At 45.7% G+C, this 14,233-nt stretch overlaps 1 pseudogene; it reads left to right on the top strand.

Annotated features, from left to right (window-relative positions):
• The first annotated feature begins 11,215 nt into the window (after positions 1–11,215).
• Positions 11,216–11,727, top strand: LOC134760608 (PDZ and LIM domain protein 1-like; annotated as a pseudogene).
• The last annotated feature ends 2,506 nt before the right edge of the window (positions 11,728–14,233 follow it).

Raw genomic sequence — 14,233 nt, 5'->3', positions numbered from 1 at the left:
TATTATTGATGGACATTTGGGTTGGTTCCAAGTCTTTGCTGTTGTGAATAGTGCCGCAATAAACACACAGACCTACACGTAAACTAACTGGTGTGTGTCAGATGTAGATACAGGCCAAGAAGAAAAGTCAAAGTAGGCGGGGGCAGCTCCAGGACAGTGATGACCTGGATCGCTTCATTCTGTGCCTGGGGAAGAACCAAAGCCACTTGGAGATTAACACCATGACAAAAACGAGGAATGACGTGTGTGCAGTTGCGGGTTTCATGTTTACTTTCCACGACTCTAGAGGACTTGCCCACCTGTTCATACATAAACCAGTGTCCAGGGCCCCGCTGCCCCGTGAGGGCTCCATCTCCCCCATCACCCCACCTTCTGCTTAGCTCCTGGCCCGCCCCAACCATCCCTTAGTTGATGAGTTGGTGAAGCTGCCCCCTTTTTCCTCCCTATACCCTCTCTTCTCTACCCCAGGTCCTGCTGGGCCTCAGTCTTCGGTCTCTCTGCCCCACCTGCCCCAGGAGGCCCCTGGTCTCTTGGGTCCTCACCTGCATGCTCCCGAGCTCACCTCCAAGTTGATCTGCCCCTCACAAGGCTGGCCCCCTGCAGCCCACCCCTCACCTGGGGCACCAGGGCCATCCACTTCCTCCACTCTCCTCACACCCCCGAAGTGACTCAGGGCTCCCCTGAGCAGCTGTGCTGGAGTCCTCCCACCAGCTCCCTCAGTTATACCTGCTCCCATCCCCTCAGACCCAGCCCCCCGGGTCTCCAGACCCATTCATGGACGTGGCCTCCTAGGCCTCTCAACACTCACCTCCCAGCAACCCCTCAGCCCTGCCCTCCCCAGGCACCAACTTGGGACCTCCACAGGGGCAGAGACACCTATTCCCACTTGGGCTCATGTCACCACAGCTCCCTGGGGATGCTGAGCCTGTGAGCCCAATCTTGCTCCATCCCTCCAGTTCCTTTCTCCAATCCAAGTTCTCTCAGACCTGCAGTGTCACTCCCGGAAGCCATCAGGACACCCAAGGCACTGCCTAACGGAGTTGGCCATACTCTCCCCTGTAGGGATGGACAAGGGACACCTGCAGTGCACAGGTCACAGTCTGAACCCTTGGAATGGTGTGGCAGGCTGTGCCCTGCCAGGGCCTCCACCAGGGCCCCTGAATGGCTGCTCCCCATCAGTCACAAGGAAGACCCTTGATGATCATCCCCACTGCCTCTGAGATGGGCCCGGAAAGGTATGAGCTTCTCAAGCACCTGGGTCACCATCTGGGAAATGGCAGTCATGATCAAGTCAATCCCTTGTGCCCCAGAGACACTGTAACTCCCCAGTAGAATCCCAGAGGGACTGAGGCCACCCTGGGCAACAGAGCAAGGTTCCATCGCTACAAAAAATAAAAACATAGCCAGGAGTGGTGGTGAACACCTGTAGTCCCAGCTACTCAGGAGGCTGAGGAGGGTGGATTACTTGAAGCCAGGAGTTCAAGGCTGCAGTGAGCTGTCATTTCGCTACTTCAGCCTGGGTGACAGACAGGAAGGGGAGGGGGAGGGGAAGAGAGGGAGAGGGGAGGGGAGGGAGAGAGAGAAGGAGAAGAGGAGAGGGGAGGGAGAGAGAAGGAGAGGAGGGGAGGGAGAAGAGGAGGAAGAAGAAGAAAGAAGGAAGAAGGAAGAATCCCAGAGGGGAAAGAGCCACCAAGGGTATCCCCACACTCTGTGCAAGCGTCTCTCTGCCTGAAACATACATGTGTGAAACTCACTATTGGCAGCACAATCAAGACAGAAAATTAGACCTGAGAGCAGCCTCTGTGGTCTTTGAGTGGGACCCAGGTGATGACCAGAAGCAGGGAGGCTCCATGGAAGGGAGAAGAAACCCAAGTAGATGACCTTCTCTGTGGCTTCTAGCCTGGGGCAAAGGGTGGTCAGTCTCAAGATACCCAGTAGGGGAAGGGCTCGTGTGGGAAAAGGGAAATCAAAAATCCTGCCGCCTGCACAGCACAGGGGAATCATCCAAGGCTCCAAAGGGTCATTACTGTGATGTCTGTAGCATAACATCCACATCGCTGTAACATCCACAGGGGACTCCTTAACACCATCAGGCTCTGGAATCGGAGAGCAGAAGAAGCTTCACAGCTGGAGCTGAAGTGGGTCTGAGTACAGGCTAATCTCTATTGTGAGGCTTACTATTATCCCTCCTTTAGGGACATGGTCATTTTAAAATATTTTATTTTGAAATAATTATAGAACTTATAGAAAACTGCAACGGCAGTATAATGGGTGCCTGCTCCCTTCCCCCAGCTCCCCCAGGGCTTCTAGTTTTGCCATGTGTCCCCACCACCACGATGGACTTGGCCTCGCTGACCAGCCCCAGTGGATGGCACCAAGGGCAGGCAGGATCACACACTCCTCTTTGCTCGAAACACTCAGGGATCCTTCCTGCCCCACAAACCCTCTCCATGCACCCACATTCTCTGCCCAAGGGTGGCCTGGCCCCCAGGCCCAGCCCATCCCCGGCATGTGGCTCCTTCCACTCAGGCTGTGGATCTCATGTATTGCAAATGTGGTTTAAACTTTGAGAAGAGCAATTCCGGTTTGTAGGAAAAAGTGAGGATCTAGGCCTTTGCAGTCACGCACATGTTCATATTTTAAATACAGGCCAATGAGCTGCTGCCTAGTGTGCCTACCAGAGACACACCTGTTGTTAAACTACAGCTGGATTTACTGTTTCATTCTGCAAGAATATGCCGTGGCGCTGTGGAGGGTGCAGTGAGAGGCTTGGAAGAGCCTTGCCACAGGCCGTGTGTGTGTGCCAGCTGGCCAGGGGTGGACTAACGGGAGAGGGGGCTGGCTCTGAGCTGAGCACTGTCAGGAAGCAGGAGGAGGTAGGTATACACTGGAATCTTCATAAACCTCATCCCCCGGGAGGCCTGACAAGGGCAGGACAGGCTATCACCAAGGCCAAAGCAGCAGTCACCATGTGGGCTGGGAGAGGACACGGATGGCACTCCTGGCCTGAGAGATGCTCCCATCTGTCTGTATTCAGACAGGATTCTGGAGTGGCTTGTCTTTGTCTTGATCGGACCATCTGGGGTCTTGCCTGCTGCTGGTGTCCTAAGGGATGGTTTGTGTTCTCCAGGAGAGCCCCACAACCTCACTGAGGGTGCCAGCCCAGCTCCTGGGACACAGCCACCCTCCTTCTCAAGCTTTAATGAGAAAGGGGCAGGAGGTGGCCGGAGAACCATTGCCCATCTTCCGGGGTGCTAGGGGTGTCTGCTCGCAGTTCTGGTATAGGGCAAAAAGAGAAAGGAAGGGAAAATCTCTCAGAAAATAACGGAACCACAATGGGGCTTCAGGCGAGATGAGCAAACTGGGCCGGTGACATCCAGGGCATTAGCAAAGAAAAAAGCACCAGTGTACAGGCAGCCAGGGAGCCCAACCGATCTCTTAGGGCCGCCCCCTCCCAGTCCCTCCCGAAGCCACCCTTGCCCCGCCCTGCCCCAAGCGCACACCCCACTCCCCTCCCCCAGTCCTCTCCCCGCTCGGCTGCCCCCTCCTGCGGCTGCATCCCTAGTCAGTCCCTGAGACCGTCCAGAGGTCAGCTCCTGGGATCAGGCTTGCAGTGTTGGGCCGCCCTCCTTGCCAGATGCCGCCCTGGAGAGGGCGAGGGCGCAGAAAGGGCTGAGCGTCCCGGGTCCCTACGTGGCCGCATGTGAGCACATTCCAGAAATAAGGAAACGAGAGGAGCAGGCATTTCTACCGTCTAAGGCACTTTGCATGAAATCCCGTGGCACTGGAAAAGTAGTTGAAACAAAAACAAAGTAACGCTGGCTTTTACGACGCAGATAAACGGATAAGTGGCGTAGGACGCAAGTAGGAGGGCTCAGTGCACACCAGGCGCAGCCCAGCGGGGATTTGCCTGCGCGTCCGAGCGCACAGGGCGGTCGCCGAGTACCAGGGAAGCCCCCTGGCCTCGCGCTGCAAACTCAGGCAGCCTCTGCTCCTGCCTTACGGCTCTGAGGGCACGTGCTCCTCCGGGGAGGCACAGCTTCCTCCTATTTCCCACTTCCTCGTCCGGCCCTTAATTCTCTAAAGACTAACAGGGAACAATGTTCATTACCAAAGTGGGTGCTCCCCCTAGCGTAGCACAGAACGCGGCGCTGTTCTCACTGTTGAATTGGAATGATAATATTTTTAGCATCAAAAATTAATTCTAGAAATCTATTACAGTTCATTTTCCAGAGAACAAGGGTAGCAAAAATAGTATAGGTTTGTTTCTTAATTTCCTTATGACACACATCACTGGTTCATGTGATAACGTGTGGATTCTCACCCGGAAGACACACGAGGAATAAAATCACCATATTTTAAACTCTATCTCAAGTCTCAACATTTCAGGCTGTGCCCATTCACACACTACAGAATGATGAATATTCGGAGGAAACTTTTGCAGAACAATTAAAATTGCAAAATCGGAGCCAGGCGCAGTGGCTCACGCCTGTATTCCCAGCAGCACTTTGGGAGGCCGAGGTGGGAGTATCGCTTGAGCCCGGGAGTTCAAGACCAGCCTGGGCAATATAGTGAACCATCATCTCTAAAAAGATAAAAATAAAAATAAAAAAATGCAAAATTACCTAAAATGAAATGCATACATTGAAATGCACACAATTATTATGAAAATTAAAGTTAATATTAACAACATATGACATGAGCCACAAGATTTACATTAAAATAGTCTAGTTGACAATAACTTGAATATTTAAATAAAGTCCTCTTTATCTCTAAATAATATATTTACTGTCTGCCATTATATGAATCATTTAAAATTCAGATGAGGATATTAATCAATACTGACAATTTCTTCAGGAATATCAAGTGAATAATAATGATTTTACTTTTTGGTTTCATTTTGTTTTTGACATAAGATCTTGTTCTGTTGCCCAGGCTGGAGTACAGCGGCAGGATCATAGCTCACTACAGCCTCTGCCTCCTGGGCTTAAGCAGTCCTCCTTCAGCCTCCTGTGTAACTGGGACCACAGACACGCACCACCAGGCCCGGGTAATTTTTTATTTTTTATTTTTTGGTAGAGACAGAGTCTCATTATGTTGCCCAAGCTAGTCTTGAACTTCTGGGCTCAAGCGATCCTCTCACCTCAGCCTCCCAAAATGCTAGGATTACAGGCATGAGTCACCATGCCCAGCATAAAGATTTTACTATGTGGAAATAAAAGGACATTAAAATATAACTTGAAATAACCCATTTCCTTGCAAATGTTTTATTTTTCCACCACGTAATCAAACAGAGCCAACACTAGACACTGTCACATTATTTGTTGAACAAACACTATCTCAAATAACTTCATATAAATACTACTGGGAAACTTAGCATTTTATTAAAATGTTGTTTAAATTTCATATTTTATCAAAGCCTAACGTATTAGTATAATATATTCTTTTTATTCAAATTTAAAGTTCTATTCAACGATAGCAATTTATATTTTGTATTAATAAAATGTCATTCATACAGTTTAATAATTATTTTATAACTTAGCATTAATGAAACCAGCACAGATGGTATAATGTTCATGATATTTTAATTTATAGGTTTAACATACACATACATAATTCAACATTAATGGCTTCCTTAATTACTCTATCATTAATATTGTAATTTTATGTTATCATTTAGGGTTGCCCTTCTATTTTAATATTAGATGTTTTAGCATCCATCAGTTCTATCAAGCTCTTTTCACTGGTTCTTCTTTGAATTCCAGACATGGCCACAATCTTCTCTTCTAAAATTCTAAAATCTGAGGGCTCTCGCTGGCTGGGTGCTGCTGGAAGAACTGTAACTTGGTTGTTACCTCAACTGTATTTTATTTTAATTTTTTTAATTAAAAGACATTTTTAAAAATATGGAAATCCCTGAGAATATTCACTTCTTTAAATACAATGGGAATAGGTATGGATGAAGTCTGTTTCTCCTCATTTGATCCAGGGGTGCTTCTGAGAACTCTTCCAAGTGCCAGATCCTGGGCCACTGGCAGCTTGGCCCCAGTGGCAGTTCAGTTACCCCATCACGGCTGGGGCACCAGGGGAGCCCCACAGGTGGGCGAAAATTACCGTAGATTAAAACCTAGGCAGTTTAACACAAGCAGCCAGCACCAACATCACGGTACTTGATCTTCCACCTTCCTGCACTACCAATTCTATGTCTCATCACATTCTCCTCTGGCCTCTCGGCCCCCAGCACACAGGCTTCAGCCTCTGTTTCTGCTGAAGCCCTTTCTTCATACACCCTAGAACATAGAACACAGGACAGAGAGAGAGACTTTAGTAGGAATACTGACATTTAAAAACTTATCAGAGATACGAAAAATCAACTACATGAAGTATGGCGGTATATTAAGGCTTTGTGAATAAAAACACAATAAAGGGTGGGTGTGTAAAGCTATTTTCCAATCATCCTTCCAAACCAAGGCTTTTGAGGGAACAAGGCCTCCCAGCAGGTGGCAGGATGGGCCCAGCAGTGTCTTCAGCCCATTGCTGTCCTGAGTTAGAAAAGGCTGAATTCTATTTTACATGCAAAAGAAAACATTTATTTAATTAAAGATTCAAGCTACAATACAGTTCTTCATAAAACACTAAAATATTTTGATTATCGATATTTTTCTGTTGCTTTTTCTCATGAAACACAACTTGCCTTTGTGAAACCTGAAGTTTCCTATTCTATCAATGAGAAGGTATATCAAATGGATAGTCCATCCAGTGTATCCAGCATCAACTACAAAATGTCTCCTTTTTTCCTAATTTTGCCTTTTTTTCCCTTTGTCATTCTTGAGTCTCTGTTAGTGCACTGCAGGAGTGAAGACGTGTACTTAAAGAAATGCCAACATCTGCTGAAGATCAGATTAGATTCCATATTTTGTATTTTAGTTGACGTAATGATGACTTTAGTTATGATGACTTTAGTTGATGTAATGATTCTAATGAACAGGAAATATTCTGTTTCCTATTTTAAAAGATACCATTAAATCATGCTGAATATTTTTCAATTTATTATGGATGTGTGTCCAAGGGGTTGCCATTTCACCTGCTTCAGTCTTCCCTCTAAACCAATCCTAAGACACACCTAGGCTGAATTCATATCACAGGAAAATTCATCACATGATGTCCTACTAGGTCAAAAAGTATAAAAACTGACATTATGGAGAAAGACTTCATTGCAACAAGGACAGAAAGACACTAAGGCACACAGTGCTCAGAGCAGCATGCTGACAAGATCTCTGGCGGGAGGCCATTGCCTGGACACCTGCTGGGCTTTGTCCTGGACACCATTCATTCACTTGAGCATGTTTGGTACCCAGGGTTCCTTCAGGTACATCAGTATTCAGTGGCATGCCCAGAAGTCAGATGACTCTCATGTCAGGGGTGCAAAGTCAGACTCAACTTGCTTTGGGAAGTCCACTGGGGTGCAGGCTGTGTCAGGAAGCTTCCTGGCAGGGAAAAATCAACAGCATCAGCTAGGATGGAAGTACATCAACTGATGATGACCCTGCACATGTGGCTTTATTAACGATGCATCTGCTAGTCTCCAAAACAGTGCAAATTCAATGCAATCCAGGAGGAAATTCACTCATGTGACCAAAAATGCAACTAACAATTCACGGTGCTTTTTGGTTGTGGAGACCTTTCTCTGGGCTACTGTTTCCCAAAGGAAAGCTGTGTCTTCAGAAACAAATAAACCGATCAAGAGATACTTTCAAATGTTTCATGTAGAATTGTTTCTAATCTTCTAGCTATAGGATACTTCGTTACCCAGAGAATGCACCACTCTCCTGCCTGTGCGTGGGGCTCATCCGCTCCCAAGTCATCCAGGGCCTCTGGGTGCTATAATTCAGAGGGTCTCTGAAAGAGCACGAGGGAGACTGTTGACATGAATGGTTTTCTCTGTTGGCTACAGCTGTCTTACACGGAGTTCTATGTGTCATTCAAATACCTTCATATATTAAACTTCAGGACATTCCAAGTCTCATGCAAATCTCACAGAGGAAATTTTCCAAGGGTTTTAGGCCCTCCTTTCCCATTTGGGAGGTTTCGTTGATTTCTAACTGCAGAATGAGGTGCTGGAACATGCCAGGTTCTGGTTCCCATGGCCATAACAGAGCTGGACGACAGGGGTGACCACAGAGGCACAGTCCTGAAAGCATTGCACAGTAAGAATGCGGAGTATCTACTCAGGGTAGAAGATGGCTACAGAAACATGCTCAGCTTGTCATGGTGGGTACAGTGGGCATGGGAAGGGAGCACAGGAAGCTCAGCTGGTGTCTTCAGGGGCACCCCCAACCTCCACCATGATACCAAAAGAAGATGTAACTGACCACAGGGAGGAGGGCCCCACATGGTCCTGCTGTGTCCTCTTTGATCTGCTTGGCACTTTTGCTGTTGCAGAGCTCCTCTGAAGCAGGGTCCCATGCAGCAGCAGCACTGAGGACTTCATCCACAGTAACAGGCTTGTCCACAGTAACAGGCTCTCAGATGTGTGTGAGGCATCTCATGCAAGGTCAACAGCAGGCCCAGTGCTGTTACATGAGCAACTACTTTTTACAATTATTTTAAAACAATATATGGCAACATTGGGAAGCTGCTTTCCTTTAAAATGGTTCAATGTTTTTAGTTTGGACAAGATATGACTAAATTAATTTTCACATCATTGTGCTCAGGCACAAGCTCATGCATGAAGCAGGACCAAAAATAGTTCTGGAAAGATAAGGCCAGTCTACAAGCCAAGGGCACACATATGATGGAGGGCACCTATAGACAGTGGGGACACAGGAGGAGCATGCCGAGAAACCCTGTGAACTGACCTTCCCGCCGCCAAGGTCGCAGCCTCCACCACTGCAGCTCTGACTCACTGTTTACATTGCTGAAGTCAAATAAAATATAGAGATGAATCTCTAAACTTAACACTGATTATTTAGGAGGCAAGAATGGCAAAGTGGGGCATACTCACAGATCGGGTGGTCTTCAGTATGTTCCAAGAACAAAGAGAAAGTTGAGAGTTTTTATTTTAAAATTCATATGGAACCAAAAAGAGCCCGAATAGCCCAGGGGCAATCCTAAGCAGAAAGAACAAAGCTGGAGGCATCATGCTGCCTGACTTTAAACTATTACAGGGCTACAGTAATCAAAACAGCATGGTACTGGGACAAAAACAGGCACATAGACCAATGGAACAGAACAGAGAACCCAGAAGTAAGGCCGCATACCTACAAGTATCTGATCTTTGACAAACCTGACAAAAACAAGCACTGGGGAAAGGATTCTCTATTCAATAAATGGTGCTAGGACAGCTGGCTAGCCATATGCAGAAGATTGAAACTGGACCCCTTCCTCTCACCATATACAAAAATTAACTCAAGATGGATTAAAGCAGAGGTCCCCAACCCCTGGGCAATGGACTGTTACCAGTCTGTGGCTTGTTAGGAACCAGGCTGCACAGCAGGAGATGAGTGGCTGGTAAGCAAGCATTACCATCTGAGCTCCACCTCCTGTCAGATCAGCGGCAGCATTAAATTCTCATTAGAGCACAAACCCTATTGTGAACCGCACATGTGAGGGATCTAGGTTGTGTACTCCTTTTGAGAATCTAACTAACACCTGATGATCTGAAGTGGCACAGTTTCATCCCAAAACCATTCCCCTGCATACTGCTCTCTGTGGGAACATTGTCTTCCACAGAGTCAGACCCTGGTGCCAAAAAGGTTGTGGACTGCTGGATTAAAGACTAAAATGTAAAACCCAAAACTGTAAAAACCCTGGAAGACAACCTAGGCAATACCATCCTGGACATAGAAACGGACAAAAATTTCATGATGAAGACACCAAAAGCAATTGCAACAAAAGCAAAATTTGACAGATGGAATCTAATTGAACTTAAGAGCCTCTGCAGAGCAAAAGAAGCCGTCAACAAAGTAAACAGAAAGCCTACAGAATGGGAGAAAATATTTGCAAACTATGCATCTGACAAAGACATAATATTCAGCATCTCTATGGAACTTAAAGAAATTTACAGGAGAAAAACAACCCCATTAAAAACTGGGCAAAGGACATGAAGAGACACTTTTCAAAAGAAGACATACATATGGCCAACAAACATATGAAAAAAAAGCTCAATATCACTGATCATTAGAGAAACGCAAATCAAAACCACAATGAGAAATCTTCTCACACAAGTCAGAATGGTTATTATTAAAAAGTCACAAAATAACAGATGCTGGAGAAAAGGGAACACTTATACACTGTTGGTGGGAGTGCAAATTAGTTCAACCATTGTGGAAAGCAGTGTGGCAATTCCTCAAAGAGCTAAAAACAGAACTACCATTTGACTCAGCAATCCCATTTGGAATTTATATACCCAGAGGAATATAAATCATTGTACTGTAAAAACACATGCACACAAATATTCATTGCAGCACTGTTCACAATAGCAAAGACATGGAATCAACTTAAATGACCATCAATGACAGATTAGATAAAGAACATGTGGCATATACACACCATGGAACACTATGCAGCCATAAAAAATGAGATCGTCTTTTTCAGGAACATGGATGGAGTGGGAGGCCATTATCCTTAGCAAACTAAGGCAGAAACAGAAAACCAGATACCACATGTTCTCACTTATAAGTGGGAGCTAAATGATCACAACACATGGACACATAGAGGGGAACAACACACAATGGGGCTTACTTGAGGGTGGAGAGTGGGAGGAGGGCGAGGAGCAGAAAAGATAACTAGTGGGTACTGGGTTTAATACCTGAGTGATGAAAAAAATCTGTACAACAAACGCCCAAGACACGAGTTCACCTATGTAAACTGATAACAAACCTGAACATGCATGCACCTTCAAACCTAAAATAAAAGTTTTTTTTTAAAAGGAAAGGTAAGAGTTTTATTAGAGAAATGTTAGGTATTGTTTGGAAAGAAAGCACATTGGCTCTGGAGAAGCTTCTGGGAGCTGGTGAGCTCTGACTGGTGAGTGACAGCCAGAGGTAAGGTTGGTCTTCGAGTCAGGGCAGTGTGTTTGAGGAAATATGAGCTTAAACTGGTCCTCGGGTTACAGCGGGCCTTTTCAGCAGCTAGGCTTGTGGAAAATTCAATTTTCAGAGCAGGTTCTCTTGGTATGACCAGTGCTCTTGTCCTGCAAGCCTGTCCCCATGCCATGACCACCCAGTAGACAGTCCCTCAGGGTCCAGGACCATGGGGCTTCTGCGTCATGGGCAGCAAGGACTTCAAGCATCCTCTCCATTTCCAGGTCACCCCCGGAAGCAAGGCTGCTGTAGCTAATTTGTGTATCGGAGATGTAATCACAGCCATGGGCTGGGGAAACACCAGCCATAGGGCACAGTGGGAAGCTCAGAACAAAATCAAAAACAGCGCAGATGACATGACTCTCATGGGAGCCAGATCTGAACATAAAATCTGGTCTCTGGTGACAGAGGAAGAGGAACATCATCCATACAAAATGAACTTATCCTCTGCACCCCAGGAGGTCCTGCATGTAGGAAGGGCCCATGTCCAAAGCGCCATGCCCTTCACCACCTCACCAGCCTCCAGCACTGCCACCAGGGTTATCACGAATCAGTGCGACCACCCGGCTGGCCTCTGCTCCATCGAAAAATCTCCAGCTTTATCCGTGCCTTGCAGTCAAAGACACTGCCAGGGGCAGGGTAGCTGCAGCCCTTCAGAGCAGGCTTAGCCTCCAAGCAGTCTCTCATTGACAAAGAACCTGAAGTTTACGGGACAATTCCAGAGAAACAGGAGTTAACGCAGATATTGTGCTTTCTACAAATTGAAGGTTTGTGGTAATCATGCATCAAGCAAATCTGTCGTTGTTTTTCCAACAACATGTGCTCACTTCCTGCCTCTGTGTCACACTCTGGTAATTTTCACAATACTTAAAACATTTCCATTATTGTTATTTCTGTTACGGTGATCTGTGATCAGTGATCTTTCATGTTCCTATTGTAATTGTGTTGAGGCATGAACCACGTCCATATAAGATGGAAAATTTAATCAATAAATGTTGTGTGTGTTGACTGCTCCATCAATCACCATTCCACATCTCTTTCCCTCTCCTCGGGCCTCCCTATTCCCTGAGATGCAGCAACATTGAAATTAGGACAGTTAATAACCCTACAATGGCCTCTAAGCAATCACGGAAAAGGAAGAGTCACACAGCTCTCACTTTAAATCAAAAGCTAGGAGTGATTAAGCTTAGTGAGGAAGGCATGTTGGAAGCCAAGATAGGCCAAAAGTTTGACCTCTTACGCTAAACATTTAGCCAAGTTGTGAATGCAAAGAAAAAGTTTTTGAAAGAAATGAAAAGTGCTACTCAGTGAACACAAGAATGTTAAGAAAGCAAAACAACCTTATTGCTGAGCTGGAGAAAGTTTTAGGGGTGTGGAACCAGCTGTAGGTCAAAGCCTCATCCAGAGCAAGGCCCTAACTCTCTTCAATTCCATGAACCCTGAGAGATGAGGAAGCTGCAGAAGAGAAGTTGAAGTCTTAACAGAGGTTGTTCATGAGACTGAAAGAAAGAAGCTGTCTCCATAACATAAAAGTGCCAGGTAAAGCAGCAAGTGCTGATGTAGAAGCTGCAGCAAGTTCTCCAGAAGATCTAGATAACATCATTGATAAGGGTGGCTACACTAAACAACACATTTTCAATTTAGATGAAACAGCCTTCTGTTGAAATAAGATGCTACCTAGGACTTTCATAGCTAGAAAGGACAAGTCAATGCCTGGCTTCCAAGTTTCAAAGGACGAGCTGACTCTCTTGTTAGGGGCTAATGCAGCTGGTGACTTTATGTTGAAGCCAGTGCTCATTTACCATTCTGAAAATCCTGGAGCCCTTAAGAATTAAGCTAAATTAACTCTGCCTGTGCTCTATGAATGTGACAGGGCCTGGATGACAGCTCATCTGTTTACAGTATGGTTTACTGAACACTTTAAGCCTGTGATTGAGACCTATTGCTCAGAAAAAAAAAGATTCTTTTCAAAATATTGCTGCTTATTGACAATGCACGTAGTCACTCAGAAGCTCTGATGGAGATATACAAGATTAATGTTGTTTTCATGCCTGCTAACACACATCCATTCTGCAGCCCCTGGATCAAGGGGTAGTTTTAGACTTTCAAGCCTTATTATTTAAGAAATATATTTCATAAGGCTATAGCTGCTATAGATAGTGATTCCTCTAATGGATTCGGGCAAAGTAAATTGAAAACCTACTGGAAAGGAGTCTCTGTTCTAGATGCTGTTAAGAACATTCATGATTCATGGAAGAAGGTCAAAATGTCAACATTAACAGGAGTTTGGAAGAAGTGGATTCCAACCCTCATGGATGACTTTGAAGGGTTCAAGACTTCAGTGGAGGTTACTTCTGATGTAGTGGAAATTGCAAGAGAACTTAGAATTAAAAGCGGAGCCTGAAGAAAAGACTGAATTGCTGCAATCTCATGATTAACTGATGAAGAGTTGCTTCTGATGGATGAGCAAAGGCAGTGGTTTCTTGTGATAGAATCTACTTCTGCTGAAGATGCTGTGAACATTTTGAAATGACAACAAAGGATTTGGAATATTACATAAGCTTAGTTGATTAAGCAGCAGCAGGATTTAAGAGGATTGACTCAAATTTTGAAAGAAATTCTTCTGTGGGTCAAATGCTATCAAACAGCATCGCATGCTACAGAGAAATCTTTAGTGAAACGAAGGGTCAATCAATGTGGCAAATTTCATCATTGTCTTATTTTAAGCAATTGCCACAGGCTGGGCACAGTGGCTACACCTGTAATCCCAGCACTTCAGGTAATGGGAGGGTCATTTGAGGCCAGGAGTTCAAGACCAGCTTGGGCAACACAGAAGGACCACATCTCTACAAAAAAAAAAATTTAAAATTAGCCAGGCATGGTGGCATGTAACTGTGGTTCCACCTACTCAGGAGGCTAAGGCAGGAGGATCGCTTGAGCCTGGGAGTTTGAGGCTGCAGTGAGCTGTCATTGCACCACTGCACTCCAGCTTGGGTGACAGAGCCAGACCCTGTCTCTAAAAAAAAAAAAAAAAGAAAAGAAAAAAGAAATTGCCATACCCACCCCAACCTTCAGAACCACCACCCTGATGAGTAAGTAGCCATCAACACTGAGGCAAGGCTCTGCAGCCAAAAAATCACAGCTTGCTA

Source organism: Pongo abelii, chromosome 19 (assembly GCF_028885655.2).
Source record: "Pongo abelii isolate AG06213 chromosome 19, NHGRI_mPonAbe1-v2.0_pri, whole genome shotgun sequence".
NCBI lineage: Eukaryota > Metazoa > Chordata > Mammalia > Primates > Hominidae > Pongo > Pongo abelii.
This window is presented reverse-complemented; position numbering and strand designations above follow the sequence as displayed.